This window comes from Aedes albopictus, chromosome 1 (assembly GCF_035046485.1).
Source record: "Aedes albopictus strain Foshan chromosome 1, AalbF5, whole genome shotgun sequence".
Classification (NCBI taxonomy): Eukaryota; Metazoa; Arthropoda; class Insecta; order Diptera; family Culicidae; genus Aedes; species Aedes albopictus.
This window is the reverse complement of record NC_085136.1, coordinates 177,330,768-177,345,387: the sequence shown is the minus strand read 5'-3', so window position 1 is coordinate 177,345,387 and position 14,620 is coordinate 177,330,768. Positions and strand designations below refer to the sequence as shown.

Here is a 14,620-nt window from a genome sequence, read left to right as displayed (position 1 = left end):
GCATGGATTTCCTCAAAAGAGGGACGTTTGGAAAAGTTCAATAAGTCTACCTTGAAGGTATTTTCACGGGCACGCACGGTGGTCATGGTTGCTAACGCGGTGGATAGCACAAGAGTTATAGTCGTCAGAAGGACTGACGCAATAAACGTTCTCCACACCGCAGTGGGAGACACAGCACAAAGCGAAAAAGCGATACGAAGCGAGATTGAAAACACGTCTGGTCGTAGCGAGAGCTTGAACCTTACGTAGCGAGAGCTTGAACCTGACATGGAGAAATAATAGTATGATTTCATTAAAAATCTAAACACGAATGCCAACTTATTTGGTAAAGTGTCTTTAATAAAATATAATAATAACAATAATAATTAAAAATCATGCAAAAATGAAACAAAAAACGTATACATTTTTTAAATTGGATGCACCATCTTTGTTAACGCCTCCGCTCAATATCCATTTTCTCCGAATTTCAAATGAATTTGGTTACATACGGTGTTTGGTACAGTTATGTTTCAATAAAGGATGAAATTTGTAAATAAATAAAGAAAAGTCATAATTTATTAAAACTTTACACATATTTATTGAAGATCAATTTATTGCTTGCGTGCTTATAAGAGACATCTTTTCTCGTAGATAACGCCGAAAATTTTGTAATTAAAAAAAACCTATATCCTTAAATAATACATACTTTCCGAATTTTTGTTTCTTTTTGCCGAGGTCAGCACCATCAAGCAGTCTACAAAATGTTTTAATACCGAAAATCAGTATAATAGTCTCATATTGAATTTTGAGATCAATACTCAGACAGCCCAGTCCGGAAAGTAAAAATATGTGTATGCATAAAGACATCGTTCACGCGGATATAATTACATTTTATACATTCTTTTCTCAAATAATTAATTCAATAATCTCAATCTTGTACAGTTACACCAGCTTTTTTTTTTGCACAGGTCGATTTTTGCTATTGCAACAGGATAAAAACTGACTAAGTTATAGAAAAAAAATAAAACGGCCCAGGCAAAACAACAAGCGGGTGCATTTTATCTTTCCGCTCTTATAGATGAAACGATCATTTCACTACCCTCATCCAAAGAAGCGCTTCAACATACAAGCGACTTCATCGATCAAATCACGCGAGTCGTTGATGCGCACGAAATAGGCGAAAAAGGATGTGAAAACAACATGCGCACCCTCATTGAAAACCTCATGCACTATGGCCTATCAAACATCCCTCTTCTCATCTCATAACTTATCGCATCCGATCGCATCGCACCTCACCCACTATGGCCACACCCTAAAGCACGTTTAACAGATCTCCTGCTCAACTGAACACAGGGAAAAATTTCTACTCAGTGACTGAGTTGGTCTTACTCAGAAATCGAAAAATCCTTTGTTTTCTTACTCAGTTTCCGTTAAAAGTGGGACAACTCATTGCCAATGGGTTGTCCCACTTTTGGCCGAAACTGAGTAAGAAAACAAAGGATTTTTCGATTTCTGAGTAATGCCAACTCAGTCATTGAGTAGAAATTTTTCTCGGTGAATGGACACTGACATTCCAATTGGAATTCCAATTGGACCAAATATTTGTCGTCGAGGTGAGCATTGCACCCTCCAACACTTGGGAACAGGACAACTTAGCTTTAACATGTTGCAACGACCGCTGTAAATAATGAATGGAAAGTGTCATCTAAAATTACAACAATGGTGAAGTTCTAACGATTGTTTATTGAATACTTGTTTTTAGAAACCAACAACGTCACCACCTTTTCTAAAATCTGCATTGGCATAAACACCCGTTTTGTTCTGTGCAATTCCACACACAATCGATCCGCGCTCACGATAACGTTTTGTCGCATGTCCTTTAGCTTCAAGGCCTAATATAACATCCTGAAAAAAAAAAAACATGTAATGACTTTGGTATTCTCGGCAGGTTTTTTTACTTTGTATGTAAAATTCAGTTCGATTAGAAAAATGTTTAAAATACCAAGAAAAGAGCAAATTTTCGTTTGCGTTCCACTGGTTCTATTAGTTACTAGCTGACCCGACGTGGCTAGCCACGTTAGCTAGAAAAAAATGTTTTTAAAATTCCAGTTACACTTCTTCAATGAAACCGTTTTCGAGAACATTCCAGAATCTCTCTCCAGAATGCTCTTGAACGTTTAGTAATCTCCAGAAAGTTCTCAAAATTTAATGAATTCTGATTTTCCAGAACTTTTCAGAAGGTCCATTTGACATTTTTTTTTCTTGAACGTTGACGAACTCTCCGAACATAATTGGCATTAAAAAATTTGTTCCAGAAAATTCCAGAAAGTTAGTTTTTTTATTCTTTCTGAAACATTCTGAAAAGTACCTGGGAAGTTTAATGTTCCAGAATATTCTAGAGATTTTTTCTGTTTTCATTTAGAATGCTCAGTAGCTTCCCGAAATTTCTCAAACATTTTCTGAATTGGTTGTTCCAGAACCTTCTTAAAGAGTATTTTTCATTCTTTCTGGAACGTTCACAAACTCTCAGACACTTTTCGTAAATTGAAAAAAGTTTGCAGGATCGAATCCCACTCCCGACAAACTCGCAAAATGTGAGTTCTTCCTTCGGAAGGGAAGTAAAGCGTGGGTCCCGAGATGAACTAGCCTAAGGCTAAAAATCTCGTTAATACAGATAAAAAAAAAATAAAAAAAGTTTGCAGGAGGTCTTTGTCTTGTTTTTGTCCAGTAACTTCTCGAAAGTTCTAAGAATTTTGATTATCTAGAACATTTTCGTAGATTATTATTCTTCTTTCTGAAACATTCAGTAATCTCTAGAAAGGTCTCGAAATTTAATGAATTTTGGTGTTCCAGAACATTTTAGAAGGCCCTTTACTTCTTTCTTGGACATTAATTAACTTCCAGAAAGTTCTTGAAATTTAGAATGAAAAGTGTACGGAACATTCCAGATTCTTCCAGGTTCTTCTCCTTTCTCTGATTGAAACGTTCAGTAACGCACAGAAAGTTTTCGATATTTGAGGAAGTGTGATATCCAGAATATCTCAGATGATTGTTTTACTTTTGTAACGTTCAGTATCTTTCAGGAGGTTTCTGGAAATTTTATGGATTTTTATGTTCCAGAACATTCTAGAAGATTCTTTTTTGATTCCTTGCTCGTTCCCTAACGTCCATAACCTTTTCCCAATATAATAAAGTTTCATGCTCTAGAACATTCTAGAAGGTTCTTTTCTAAAACGTTTAACAACTTAGAAGTGGTTATTAGAAGCCGAAGTTCTCAGTTAATAACTGCTTTCTAAGGATGAATCGCAGAATTAGGTGAAAAATTTCACCGAATTAAAACTGTGAAATATGTTTTCACAAATTTTTCTGTGAAATCCATTGTTTTCCAATCCAACTGTCACAATTTCGCAATTAGTTCGGTGAAGGCAAACAAATTACCGAATCCTGTGAAATTCTGTGAAAGATTTACATTACGTTTCGGTGAACATCAACATTTTCACCGTGCGCTGTGATTTTTACCGATTTTCTGTAAAATCAGTTTTCAGCCATATTGCCAAGCGAGAGTTGCCAAAAATTGATAGGTGGCAAATATTTGCGTGAGAGTGTCTCAGTCTAAAGTGAGAAATGGTTACAGCCCACAAATTGGAATATTGGACGATTTCCAACAGCGTAACAAGAGACTGGTTGGTATTTTCCGTAAGTATTAATCGCACATCATATATATAAAATCCCAGCGTTGTCTGTCTGTCTGTCCGTAACGCTTTGAAATGTTTCGTTGAAATGTTTCACCATAGTTGTATCAAATTTCTAAAAGGTACGAGAACATTCTGGATGTTTTTTGACTTTCCAGAAATAATAAGAAGAACCTTCTGGAATGTTCTGGAACATCAATATTCTAAAAATTCTAAGAACTTTCTGGAAGTTCCAGAAAATAAATAACGTTCTGGAATGCTTTAAAACATGGAACTTCTGAGAATCCCCTTGAAGTTTCTGGACGCTTCAGAAAGAAGAAGAAGAAGAACCTTCTGCAGCATTATGGAACATCTTTTTTTTTGGCGTAACGTCCCAACTGGGACAAACCCTGCTTCTCAGCTTAGTGTCTATGAGCTCAGTTATTAACTGAGAACTTCGGCTTCTAATAAGCACTTCTAAGTTGTTAAACGTTTTAGAAAAGAACCTTCTAGAATGTTCTAGAGAGCATGAAACTTTATTATATTGGGAAAAGGTTATGGACGTTAGGGAACGAGCAAGGAACCAAAAAAGAATCTTCTAGAATGTTCTGAAACATAAAAATCCATAAAATTTCCAGAAACCTCCTGAAAGATACTGAACGTTACAAAAATAAAACAATTATCTGAGATATTCTGGATATCACACTTCCTCAAATATCGAAAACTTTCAGTGCGTTACTGAACGTTTCAATCAAAGAAAGGAGAAGAACCTTCTGGAATGTTCTGTACACTTTTCATTCTTAATTTCAAGAACTTTCTGGAAGTTAATGAAAGTTCAAGAAAGAAGTAAAGGACCTTCTAAAATGTTCTGGAACACCGATATTCATTAAATTTCGAGACCTTTCTAGAGATTACTGTATGTTTCAGAAAGAAGAATAATAATCTACGAAAATGTTCTAGATAATCAAAATTCTGAGAACTTTCGAGAAGTTACTAGGCAAAAACAAGACAAAGACCTTCTGCAAACTTTTTTAAATTTACGAAAAGAGTCTGAGAGTTTGTGAACGTTCCAGAAAGAATTAAAAATAACCTTTAAGAAGGTTCTGGAACAACCAAATTCATAAAATGTTTGAGAAATTTCTGGAAGCTACTGAACATTCTAAATGAAAACAGAAAAAATCTCTAGTATATTGTGGAACATTAAACTTCCCAGGTTCTTTCCAGAAGTTACTGAATGTTTTAGAAAGAACAAGAAAACTAACCTTCTGGAATTTTCTGGAACAAATTATTTAATGCTGATTATGTTCGGGGAGTTTGTCAACGTTCAAGAAAAAAAAATGTCAAATGGACCTTCTGAAAAGTTCTGGAAAATCAGAATTCATTAAATTTTGAGAACTTTCTGGAGATAACTAAACGTTCAAGAGAGAAGCATTCTGGAGAGAGATTTCTAGCTAACGTGGTTAGCCACGTCGGGTCAGCTAGTCATATATATAAAATCCCAGCGTTGTCTGTCTGTCTGTCCGTAACGCTTTGAAATGTTTCGTTGAAATGTTTCACCATAGTTGTATCAAATTTCTAAAAGGTACGAGAACATTCTGAATGTTTTTTGACTTTCTAGGAATAATAAGAAGAACCTTCTGGAATGTTCAGGAACATCAATATTCTAAAAATTCTAAGAACTTTCTGGAAGTTCCAGAAAATAAATAACGTTCTGGAATGCTCTAAAATATGGAACTTCTTAAATTTTCGAGAATCCCCTTGAAGTTTCTGGACGCTTCAGAGAGAAAAAGAAGACGAACCTTCTGCAGCATTATGAAACACCTTTTTTTTTGGCGTAACGTCCCAACTGGGGACAAACCCTGCTTCTCAGCTTGGTGTCTATGAGCTCAGTTATTAACTGAGAACTTCGGCTTCTAATAACCACTTCTAAGTTGTTAAACGTTTTAGAAAAGAACCTTCTAGAATGTTCTAGAGCATGAAACTTTATTATATTGGGAAAAAGTTATGGACGTTAGGGAACGAGCAAGGAACCAAAAAAGAACCTTCTAGAATGTTCTGGAACATAAAAATCCATAAAATTTCCAGAAACCTCCTGAAAGATACTGAACGTTACAAAAGTAAAACAATCATCTGAGATATTCTGGATATCACACTTCCTCAAATATCGAAAACTTTCTGTGCGTTACTGAACGTTTCAATCAGAGAAAGGAGAAGAATTATTTGGAATGTTCTGTACACTTTTCATTCTTAACCCTCGAGCGATCGCGCTGTTGTATTTTGTACAACACGTTGAAAAAACCTCGCTGTTTATTCTCAACATTAGCGTGGTGCTGACGCAGGTAGTCAACCGCGCGAGTTACGGAAGGTTAATTTCAAGAACTTTCTGGAAGTTAATGAAAGTCCAAGAAAGAAGTAAAGGGCCTTCTAAAATGTTCTGGAACACCCAAATTCATTCAATTTCGAGACCTTTCTAGAGATTACTGAATGTTTCAGAATGAAGAATAATAATCTACGAAAATGTTCTAGATAATCAAAATTCTTAGAACATTCGAGAAGTTACTAGACAAAAACAAGACAAAGACCTTCTGCAAACTTTTTTTAAATTTACGAAAAGTGTCTGAGAGTTTGTGAACGTTCCAGAAAGAATGAAAAATACTCATTAAGAAGGTTCTAGAACAACCAAATTCATAAAATGTTTGAGAAATTTCTGGAAGCTACTGAGCATTCCAAATGAAAACAGAAATAATCTCTAGAATATTCTGGAACATTAAACTTCCCAGGTACTTTCCAGAAGTTACTGAATGTTTCAGAAAGAATAAGAAAACTAGCCTTCTGGAATTTTCTGGAACAAATTTTTAAATGCCGATTATGTTCGGGGAACTTGTCAACGTTCAAGAAAAAAAATGTCAAATGGACCTTCTGAAAAGTTCTGGAAAATTAGAATTCATTAAATTTTGAGAACTTTCTGGAGATTACTAAACGTTCAAGAGAGAAGCATCCTGGAGAGAGATTCTGGAATGTTCTCGAAAACAGTTTCATTGAAGAAGTGTAACTGGAAATTTAAAAACATTTTTTCTAGCTAACGTGGCTAGCCACGTCGGGTCAGCTAGTCATATATACAGGGGGTGACCAAAATGTTTGGGATAGACAACTTTTTTTCTATCGCAAAAAAAATCAACATGTTGTAACTTTTCATAGAGTGCATCAATAAATCTCAAAATTGGACTGTTTATCAACCTGTTATATGTGCATCATTGGCACAAATTTGGGCTCGATTGAATGATGTATCGCAAAGTAAGAACCGTTCGGGTAAAACACTATTTTTTAGAAAACGCATTTTGAGCTGTCATATCTCGGAAACCAGTGAACTGAATTGAATGATTTTTTTAACGTTTATGAACAATATATTGATACTTAATACAACGTTATAAAATTTAATATTTTCTCACGACGGATAAAGTTATACCGGTGTAGCGGTCCTGCCGACCGAAGGAAGCATTTCCCTCCCTGTATCGATTAAATCTAAAGATCAATGATCACCATTGATCTAAGAAAGACCCTTTATTTCCTCATGGTGCTCCACGCAATTAGTGGATTACATCACATGTGGATTTCACGGTCATGTTTATAGACCAACGCCGGTTAACCAAGAAACAAGCGATGCAAGCAGAGAGAATGCTTACTGCTTGTTGCTGGTTGACCTGGTGATATAACGTTCTCGCTCCAATGCCGGAGAAATGTTTTTCTTTTAATTTTTGTTTGTCGCCCGGCAGCGCTGACTGAACCCCAACAAGGTCTCAGTCACGCGGCCGAACTAATGAAGCCAGAGTGGACGACGCCCGTTTTGGCTTTTCTCTTTTCTCTTATTTCTTTTCAGATCGGGAGAATGAGTTCTTGCGACGGCAAGTTAAAAGACCCGCGATTGACGCCGGGGCGGCGTTGTATTGTTGTGGTGCGCGTTTTGGACTGTCCGCGGGGCCCGTTTGCCGGCCGTTCGTCGTCGGTCGTTGATTTCCTAATTGTTCTCGGCTGGAAACCGGGGTGTTTTTCGCGAGTTCTTTGTGATCGAATTGTTAAGTTGCGGTGTTAAGTGCGGTGGACCTAATGTAGATTAATAAAATGAATAAATGTGTTAAACAGTGTTGTGGACAGTCTGAGTGAATCCGAAAAAGACCAGTGCCGTGCCGCTCTTCGCCTCTACACCGGGTTGAAATTTTTACCAATATAGAGGAAAATTAGTCAAATTTACAATACCACTCAAAAATTACTAAATGTGTTCTTCCTTTAAGCTAAATTGGCTCTAATATATCTGATTAAAGATAACTTGAGAACAGGAGTGGAAACATCTTTGGACATCAACACTAAAATTTATTGACATTGACCTAAAAAAAATACATTTTTTCGAGAAAAATCCAAAAAGTGTCTATCCATGATAACTTCATTCAACGTTCAAAAAATATCTATGTTTTAATAGTTTGTGAAGCATTTGCATATTGTTAGTGTACGTTCAAAATTTCATTCAATTTGGTTCACTGGTTTCCGAGATATAACTGCTCAAAAATGAGATGTCTAAAAAATAGTGTTTTACCCGAACGGTTCTAACTTTGCGAAAGATTAATCAATCGAGCCCAAACTTGTACCAATGATGCACATATAATAGGATGAAAACAGACAAAATTTGAGATTTTTTGATGCACTCTTTAAAAAGTTACAGCATGTTGAATTTTTTTGTGAGAGAAAAAAAGTTGCCTATCCCAAACATTTTGGCCATCCCCTGTATAAAAGCCCAGAGTTGTCTGTCCTTTTGTCATGCTCTGAAATGTTTCATTGAAATGTTTCACAGAATAAAAGCTTCAATAACCATTGCACTGTAGCATTGTACCTGTGTTGAAATGGTGCATCATTGATTTGATGCATCGTTGCATTGTTGCATTGCTCCATAAACCTTCGCGAATATAGGCCTCAAGATCTACAAGCGTAATCAACAGCTTGTTGTTACATAAATGATATGGTGTAACATCTTACAGATCCATAAGGCATAGATCTGAAGAGATGTAATTCTCAAAGATGTTCTAAGTCATCCAAGAACTTCCGTGAGTAAAGGCCTTAAGATCTACAAGCATGATCTATGGATTGTTGTTACATAAATGAGGGGGTTAGAGGCAGAGGGGTGTAAGTGATCAAAAATTCAAAATTGAGATACATATCGTACGTGATTCTACGAGATCAGCTTTACTTGTTGCCAAAGACCCGTGATTATTAAAAATGTTTGAGCATGTTTAAACATTGATTGAAAATATGACGCTTAACCGTTGAGGAGATTTGCTTGGCGGCAGAGGGGTGTAAGTAATTTATTATTTATTTACATGAAGTATTGAATCAATTTTTTTTATGATTTAATGTACATCTATGATCTCGTTGAATATGGTTTTAATAATGCCTTATGTCATGGACCCACGACGCACTTGGCGAATGTGTTCTTAAAAATGATGAAATCGCATTGAATCTGTTGTTCCAATATAACTGCTCAACATTGTTTCTATCAATTTAAAATCTCAAGTTAATAATGGCAGTGATGGTATTCTACTAGTTCGAGTCTTACTGAGAGGAGAAGTAGCCTTTTCGTCATTTGCCCTTCTCATTATCCATTACTCACTCACACCAGTATTTGCGAAATCTAGCTTTTGGAATAAGGTAACACTTTCACTCGAAGCCGCAAACATCGATGGTAAATTAAGTGCCTGATATTTTTGCAGAACTTTTTCACATAAAAAGTGACAATATCACCTTCTTTCCGTTGCACATCGTGAGTACGAATGACGATAATGTACCAATTAAGATTACAACACTGCATTTTATTCACAATTGTTCATTCCAATATTTAGGATTTTGTGACGATCGTGAAGATCAGAATTAGGTTATCAATTTGATTACCAGAATTTTGTACAGTCTCACGAATTCAAGCAGTGCTTTGCTAACTAGCCGACGTTTCGCAGTCTTCTTCTAGGGAAAATTAGGTCTATTTCTCCTAAAAGAAGGCTGCCAAACACGGATGAAACGAAAGGCAGTTAACAAATTACCGCTTAAAATCGTGAGACGTCCAAACTCCAAAATTTCTAGTATATACTCGTTGGAAACCACTGTCAGGGACGAGTTTACATACGCAGTATTACACTAAAAGTGCATCATTACGTCGTATATGGTGTCATTGAGGCTCTGTTTTAGAATCCGTACGATAAATAATTAGATTTCCATAATTAGGAAGGATAAAACATGTAATAGTAACGCACGCCTTTCTATTTATACATTTAATAATGAGTTTCTGTCTGTCTGTATTACCCTTATAGACTCGGAAATATCTGAAACGATCGACGTGAACATTTATACGCCAGTCTTTTTTTTTTTGAGTCGGGGAAGATTCTAAACAACTTGACAAATTTACTGGCAAAAGAGGCCCCAATACACATAACGGGGGACTTCTCTATGAAGCTGTATATAAAAAAAAATCGCACAGCCGGTTTACTATAATTTTTATCTATTTTAATATATCAGGTTGAAATGTATTTTCATTTACATTTAAAAATAAAACAAACTTACATTTTTTTAAATACTATGATGATTAAATTGTAGGTCCTTACTGATGTAACAATGATCCGACAAAATGGTCACTAAGGTTTTATGTTTGTGTATTTTAAAAAATGTTACGCTAGACGCATCACGATAGTGCAGTGTTCGTTCAGGGAGCCTGGGTCATAATGACCCCAACCTCCCACTAGGGTTAAATTAAGGGCTTTTTCTTAATTTGTCAATACTACATCTGATTTTTGAATTCAGAAAAGTAATCATGCTTCCACATCATCATGATTGCTTGCATTATTCATAAACATTTTAGGGACAATTTTATTCATAGTAATACTTGAGTCTACATGTAGAGTATATGGCCTATTGAGAACTTGTTTGGTGCCAAAGGGGTGTAAGTCAACAGTTTAGTGGTAAAGGGGTGTAAGTGACACTAACCCAAAAAAAATCAAATTTTCCTATCTGCAGAAAAACAGTGTAATGTCTGTTTCCATCTCAGATGGTGGAGTTACTTGATAGTAGAGTGTTCGGGGCGAATCCCAAACTTTTTCTAATATTGTTGATTTTTTTATAAGATGTCAAAGTTTTCGTTCATTATCTCAAAATCAGGTTTTGGTCACTTACACCCCTCTGCTTCTGACCCCCTCAAATGATACGGTGCAACATCCTACAGGTCCATGGAGCATTGTTCTGCAACGAACAAATTTCCAAAGATATTCTAGGTCCTCCAAGAACTTCCGCGAGTGAATACCTTAAGATCTACAAGCGTAATCGATGGATTGTTGAAACATCACTGATATGGTGTAACTTCCTACAGGTCCATTGAGCATTGTGCTGAAGAGAACTAACTTCCAAAGATATTCAAGCTCCTCCAAGGACTTCCGCGAGTGAGGTCTTCAGGTCTGACATGGGGCAACATCATGCAGGTCCATGGAGTATTGTGCTGTAACGAACCAATTTTTAAAGATGTCCTAGGTCCTCCAAGAACTTCCGCGAGTGAACACCTTAAGATCTACAAACGTAATCGATGTATCGTTGTAACATCATCATCATATATATAAAAGCCCAGAGTTGTCTGTCCTTGCGTCACGCTCTGAAATGTTTCATTGAAATGTTTCACAGAATAAAAGCTTCAATAACCATTGCATTGCACTGTAGCATTGTATCTGTGTTGAAATGGTGCATAATTGATTTGATGCATCGTTGCATTGTTGCGTCATTGCATTGCTGCATCGCTGAATTGGTGTATCGTTGCATTAGTGCATCATTGGATTGGTGCATCGTTGCATTGGTGCATCATTGCATAGGTGCATCGTTACATTGGTGCATCGCTGAATTGGTCCATCGTTGCATTGGTGCATCGTTGCATTGGTGCGTTGTTGAATTTGAGCATCGTTGCGTTGGCGCATCATTGCATTGGTGCACGTTTCATAGGTGCTTCGTTGCATTGGTACATCGTTACATTTGTGCATCGTTGTTTTAGTGCATCGCTGCATTAGTGCATCATTGGAATGGTGCATCATTGCATTGGTGCACGTTGCATAGACGCATAGTTGCAGTGGTACATCGTTGCATTAGTGCATCGTTGCATTTGTGCGTCGTTGAATTGGTGCGTCGTTGCGTTAGTACATCATTGCATTGGTGCTTCGCTGAATTGGTCCATCGTTGCATAGTGTAACGGTAGTCAATTGGATAGTTCACTGCGTCCATCTACGGTGAACAGATTTAGATCTGTTCAGCCACCGTGGCGCAAACCATCGGTTCCCGATCGTTGGGATAAGCGACGACGGCGAGTCAGGAGCAACGACAAGTGGGCAGATTGTTCAGATGGTAATTTAGTGTACGATAACGCGCGAAACGGTTGACTATTATATGGTTTTGTTAAATAAAGTTTGTTTGTTATCTAGTTTATTTCTTCCGTTTTTCGTCGTGTTACAGTTTGGGGGCTCAACCGGGATTGGAAACAATCTATCTTAAAAGCCATGTTCTCAAATAGTGAACAACAATTTAATGTGCACCGTGCAAATAATATGAACTTTGAGTGCTACCGCGTTTGTGCTCCGGTGTTTGACGGGAACATTTATCGCTATCCGGCTCCAGAATTTCTGCTGGACTTCGAAGAATACGTACGTGAACTTGGTTCTTCATATGTCGTTAGCAATGAGATGCAACGCTCACTTTTTGTTGCCTGTTTGAAAAACGAAGCGCGCATTTGGGCAAATGTGTTTGGTCGGAGATATAGAAGTTTCATCGATTTGAAGCTGTCGTTTTTGAGGAGATTCTGGAATCCAGAGATTGAGAGACGTGTGCGAGAAGAGTTTTATTATGGAACCTACCGACAAATGGGAGAAAAATCTAAAACAGCCAAATATTTTGTGGGACTGCTACGCAGAGTCTCCTATCTCACTTCAAACTGTAACACGACGAAAAACGGAAGAAATAAACTAGATAACAAACAAACTTTATTTAACAAAACCATATAATAGTCAACCGTTTCGCGCGTTATCGTACACTAAATTACCATCTGAACAATCTGCCCACTTGTCGTTGCTCCTGACTCGCCGTCGTCGCTTATCCCAACGATCGGGAACCGATGGTTTGCGCCACGGTGGCTGAGCAGATCTAAATCTGTTCACCGTAGATGGACGCAGTGAACTATCCAATTGACTACCGTTACAACTCCCCCCCTCGAGGCTGTGAGGTAGTTCTTCAAACGAAGCAGCCGAAACATCAGTTGTACTCTCGGCGGTTTCAGTTGATTCATCCTCCTCGCTGTAAATATTATCTCTTTCGTGTACAGATTCGTTGTAACAATAGTGGCGCGGACCTGGCAGCTCTCTTTTGAATCGCATTTTGGCTCGCCTCAACTCGTTTACCATTTGATCGTAGGCTAGCAGCTCGAGATAAACGTCCTCGGTGTTGAATAAGTGTTTTATCCGTAGCTGTACATGAAATGGGAAATGGTCCAAAACGGTCTGCACAATTTGTTGATCTGTTGGTGGTGAAGTGAGATAGGAGACTCTGCGTAGCAGTCCCACAAAATATTTGGCTGTTTTAGATTTTTCTCCCATTTGTCGGTAGGTTCCATAATAAAACTCTTCTCGCACACGTCTCTCAATCTCTGGATTCCAGAATCTCCTCAAAAACGACAGCTTCAAATCGATGAAACTTCTATATCTCCGACCAAACACATTTGCCCAAATGCGCGCTTCGTTTTTCAAACAGGCAACAAAAAGTGAGCGTTGCATCTCATTGCTAACGACATATGAAGAACCAAGTTCACGTACGTATTCTTCGAAGTCCAGCAGAAATTCTGGAGCCGGATAGCGATAAATGTTCCCGTCAAACACCGGAGCACAAACGCGGTAGCACTCAAAGTTCATATTATTTGCACGGTACACATTAAATTGTTGTTCACTATTTGAGAACATGGCTTTTAAGATAGATTGTTTCCAATCCCGGTTGAGCCCCCACGTTTTAACGGGAAAACGCCTTTCTCCTCACGAAATGCAAATTAACACGGTTAGCAGGTCCAAGTAACAAAACTACTGATTATTATTACGCGTGATACGAAAAATTAAATACATCGAATAACAAAGGATTATCTAATTACGACCGGCTAGGCCGCGAGGAAGCCCACTGCTCTAGGCGAGTCCTCAACCACACAAAACTCTATCGTTCTGCTCGGTATTCTCCCAACTCCTTTCCTCATTAGAACCAGGGTTGAAGTTCGGCGGGTTACAATAGGTGCATCGCTGCATTCTTGCATTGGTGTATTGTATTGTTGCATCGATGCATTGTAGTATCGCTATATTGTTGTATCGTTTCATTGATGCATCGCTGCATTTTTGCATTGCTGCATCAATCCAGTAGAAGTCTTAGCACCCTACAACAGTCATATATATAGCTTTCCAAAGAAATGCACCATGTTGAGTGAAATATTTCACATATGCATTGATACATAAGCCTTCAATGAAGCTTCTAGAAATTTTCTTTCCAGGAGAATCTGGGATTTTCTTCATTGGATAAAGAAAATTACTTTTTTAGGAACGTGGCTAGCCACGTAGGGTCAGCTAGTCATATATATAAAAGCCCAGAGTTGTCTGTCCTTCCGTCACGCTCTGAAATGTTTCATTGAAATGTTTCACAGAATAAAAGCTTCAAAAACCATTGCACTGTAGCATTGTACCTGTGTTGAAATGGTGCATCATTGATATGATGCATCGTTGCATTGTTGCGTCATGTTGCATTGCTGCATCGCTGAATTGGTGTATCGTTGCATTAGTGCATCATTGGATTGGTGCATCGTTGCATTGGTGCATCGTTGCATTGGTGCATCGCTTAATTGGTCCATCGTTGCATTGGTGCATCGTTGCATTGGTGCGTTGTTG

At 37.7% G+C, this 14,620-nt stretch overlaps 1 protein-coding gene across 7 annotated transcripts in view; it reads right to left on the bottom strand.

The window, feature by feature from the left end:
- Positions 1–1,702: 1,702 nt before the first annotated feature.
- Positions 1,703–14,620, bottom strand: part of LOC134285314 (glutathione hydrolase 1 proenzyme-like) — a 768,131-nt gene continuing 755,213 nt past the window's right edge. For all 7 annotated transcript variants that reach the window (XM_062845885.1, XM_062845879.1, XM_062845881.1 and 4 more), the window contains one exon: positions 1,703–1,884. The gene's annotated coding sequence lies outside the window, so the exon portion shown is untranslated. The remainder of the gene's footprint in view (positions 1,885–14,620) is intronic.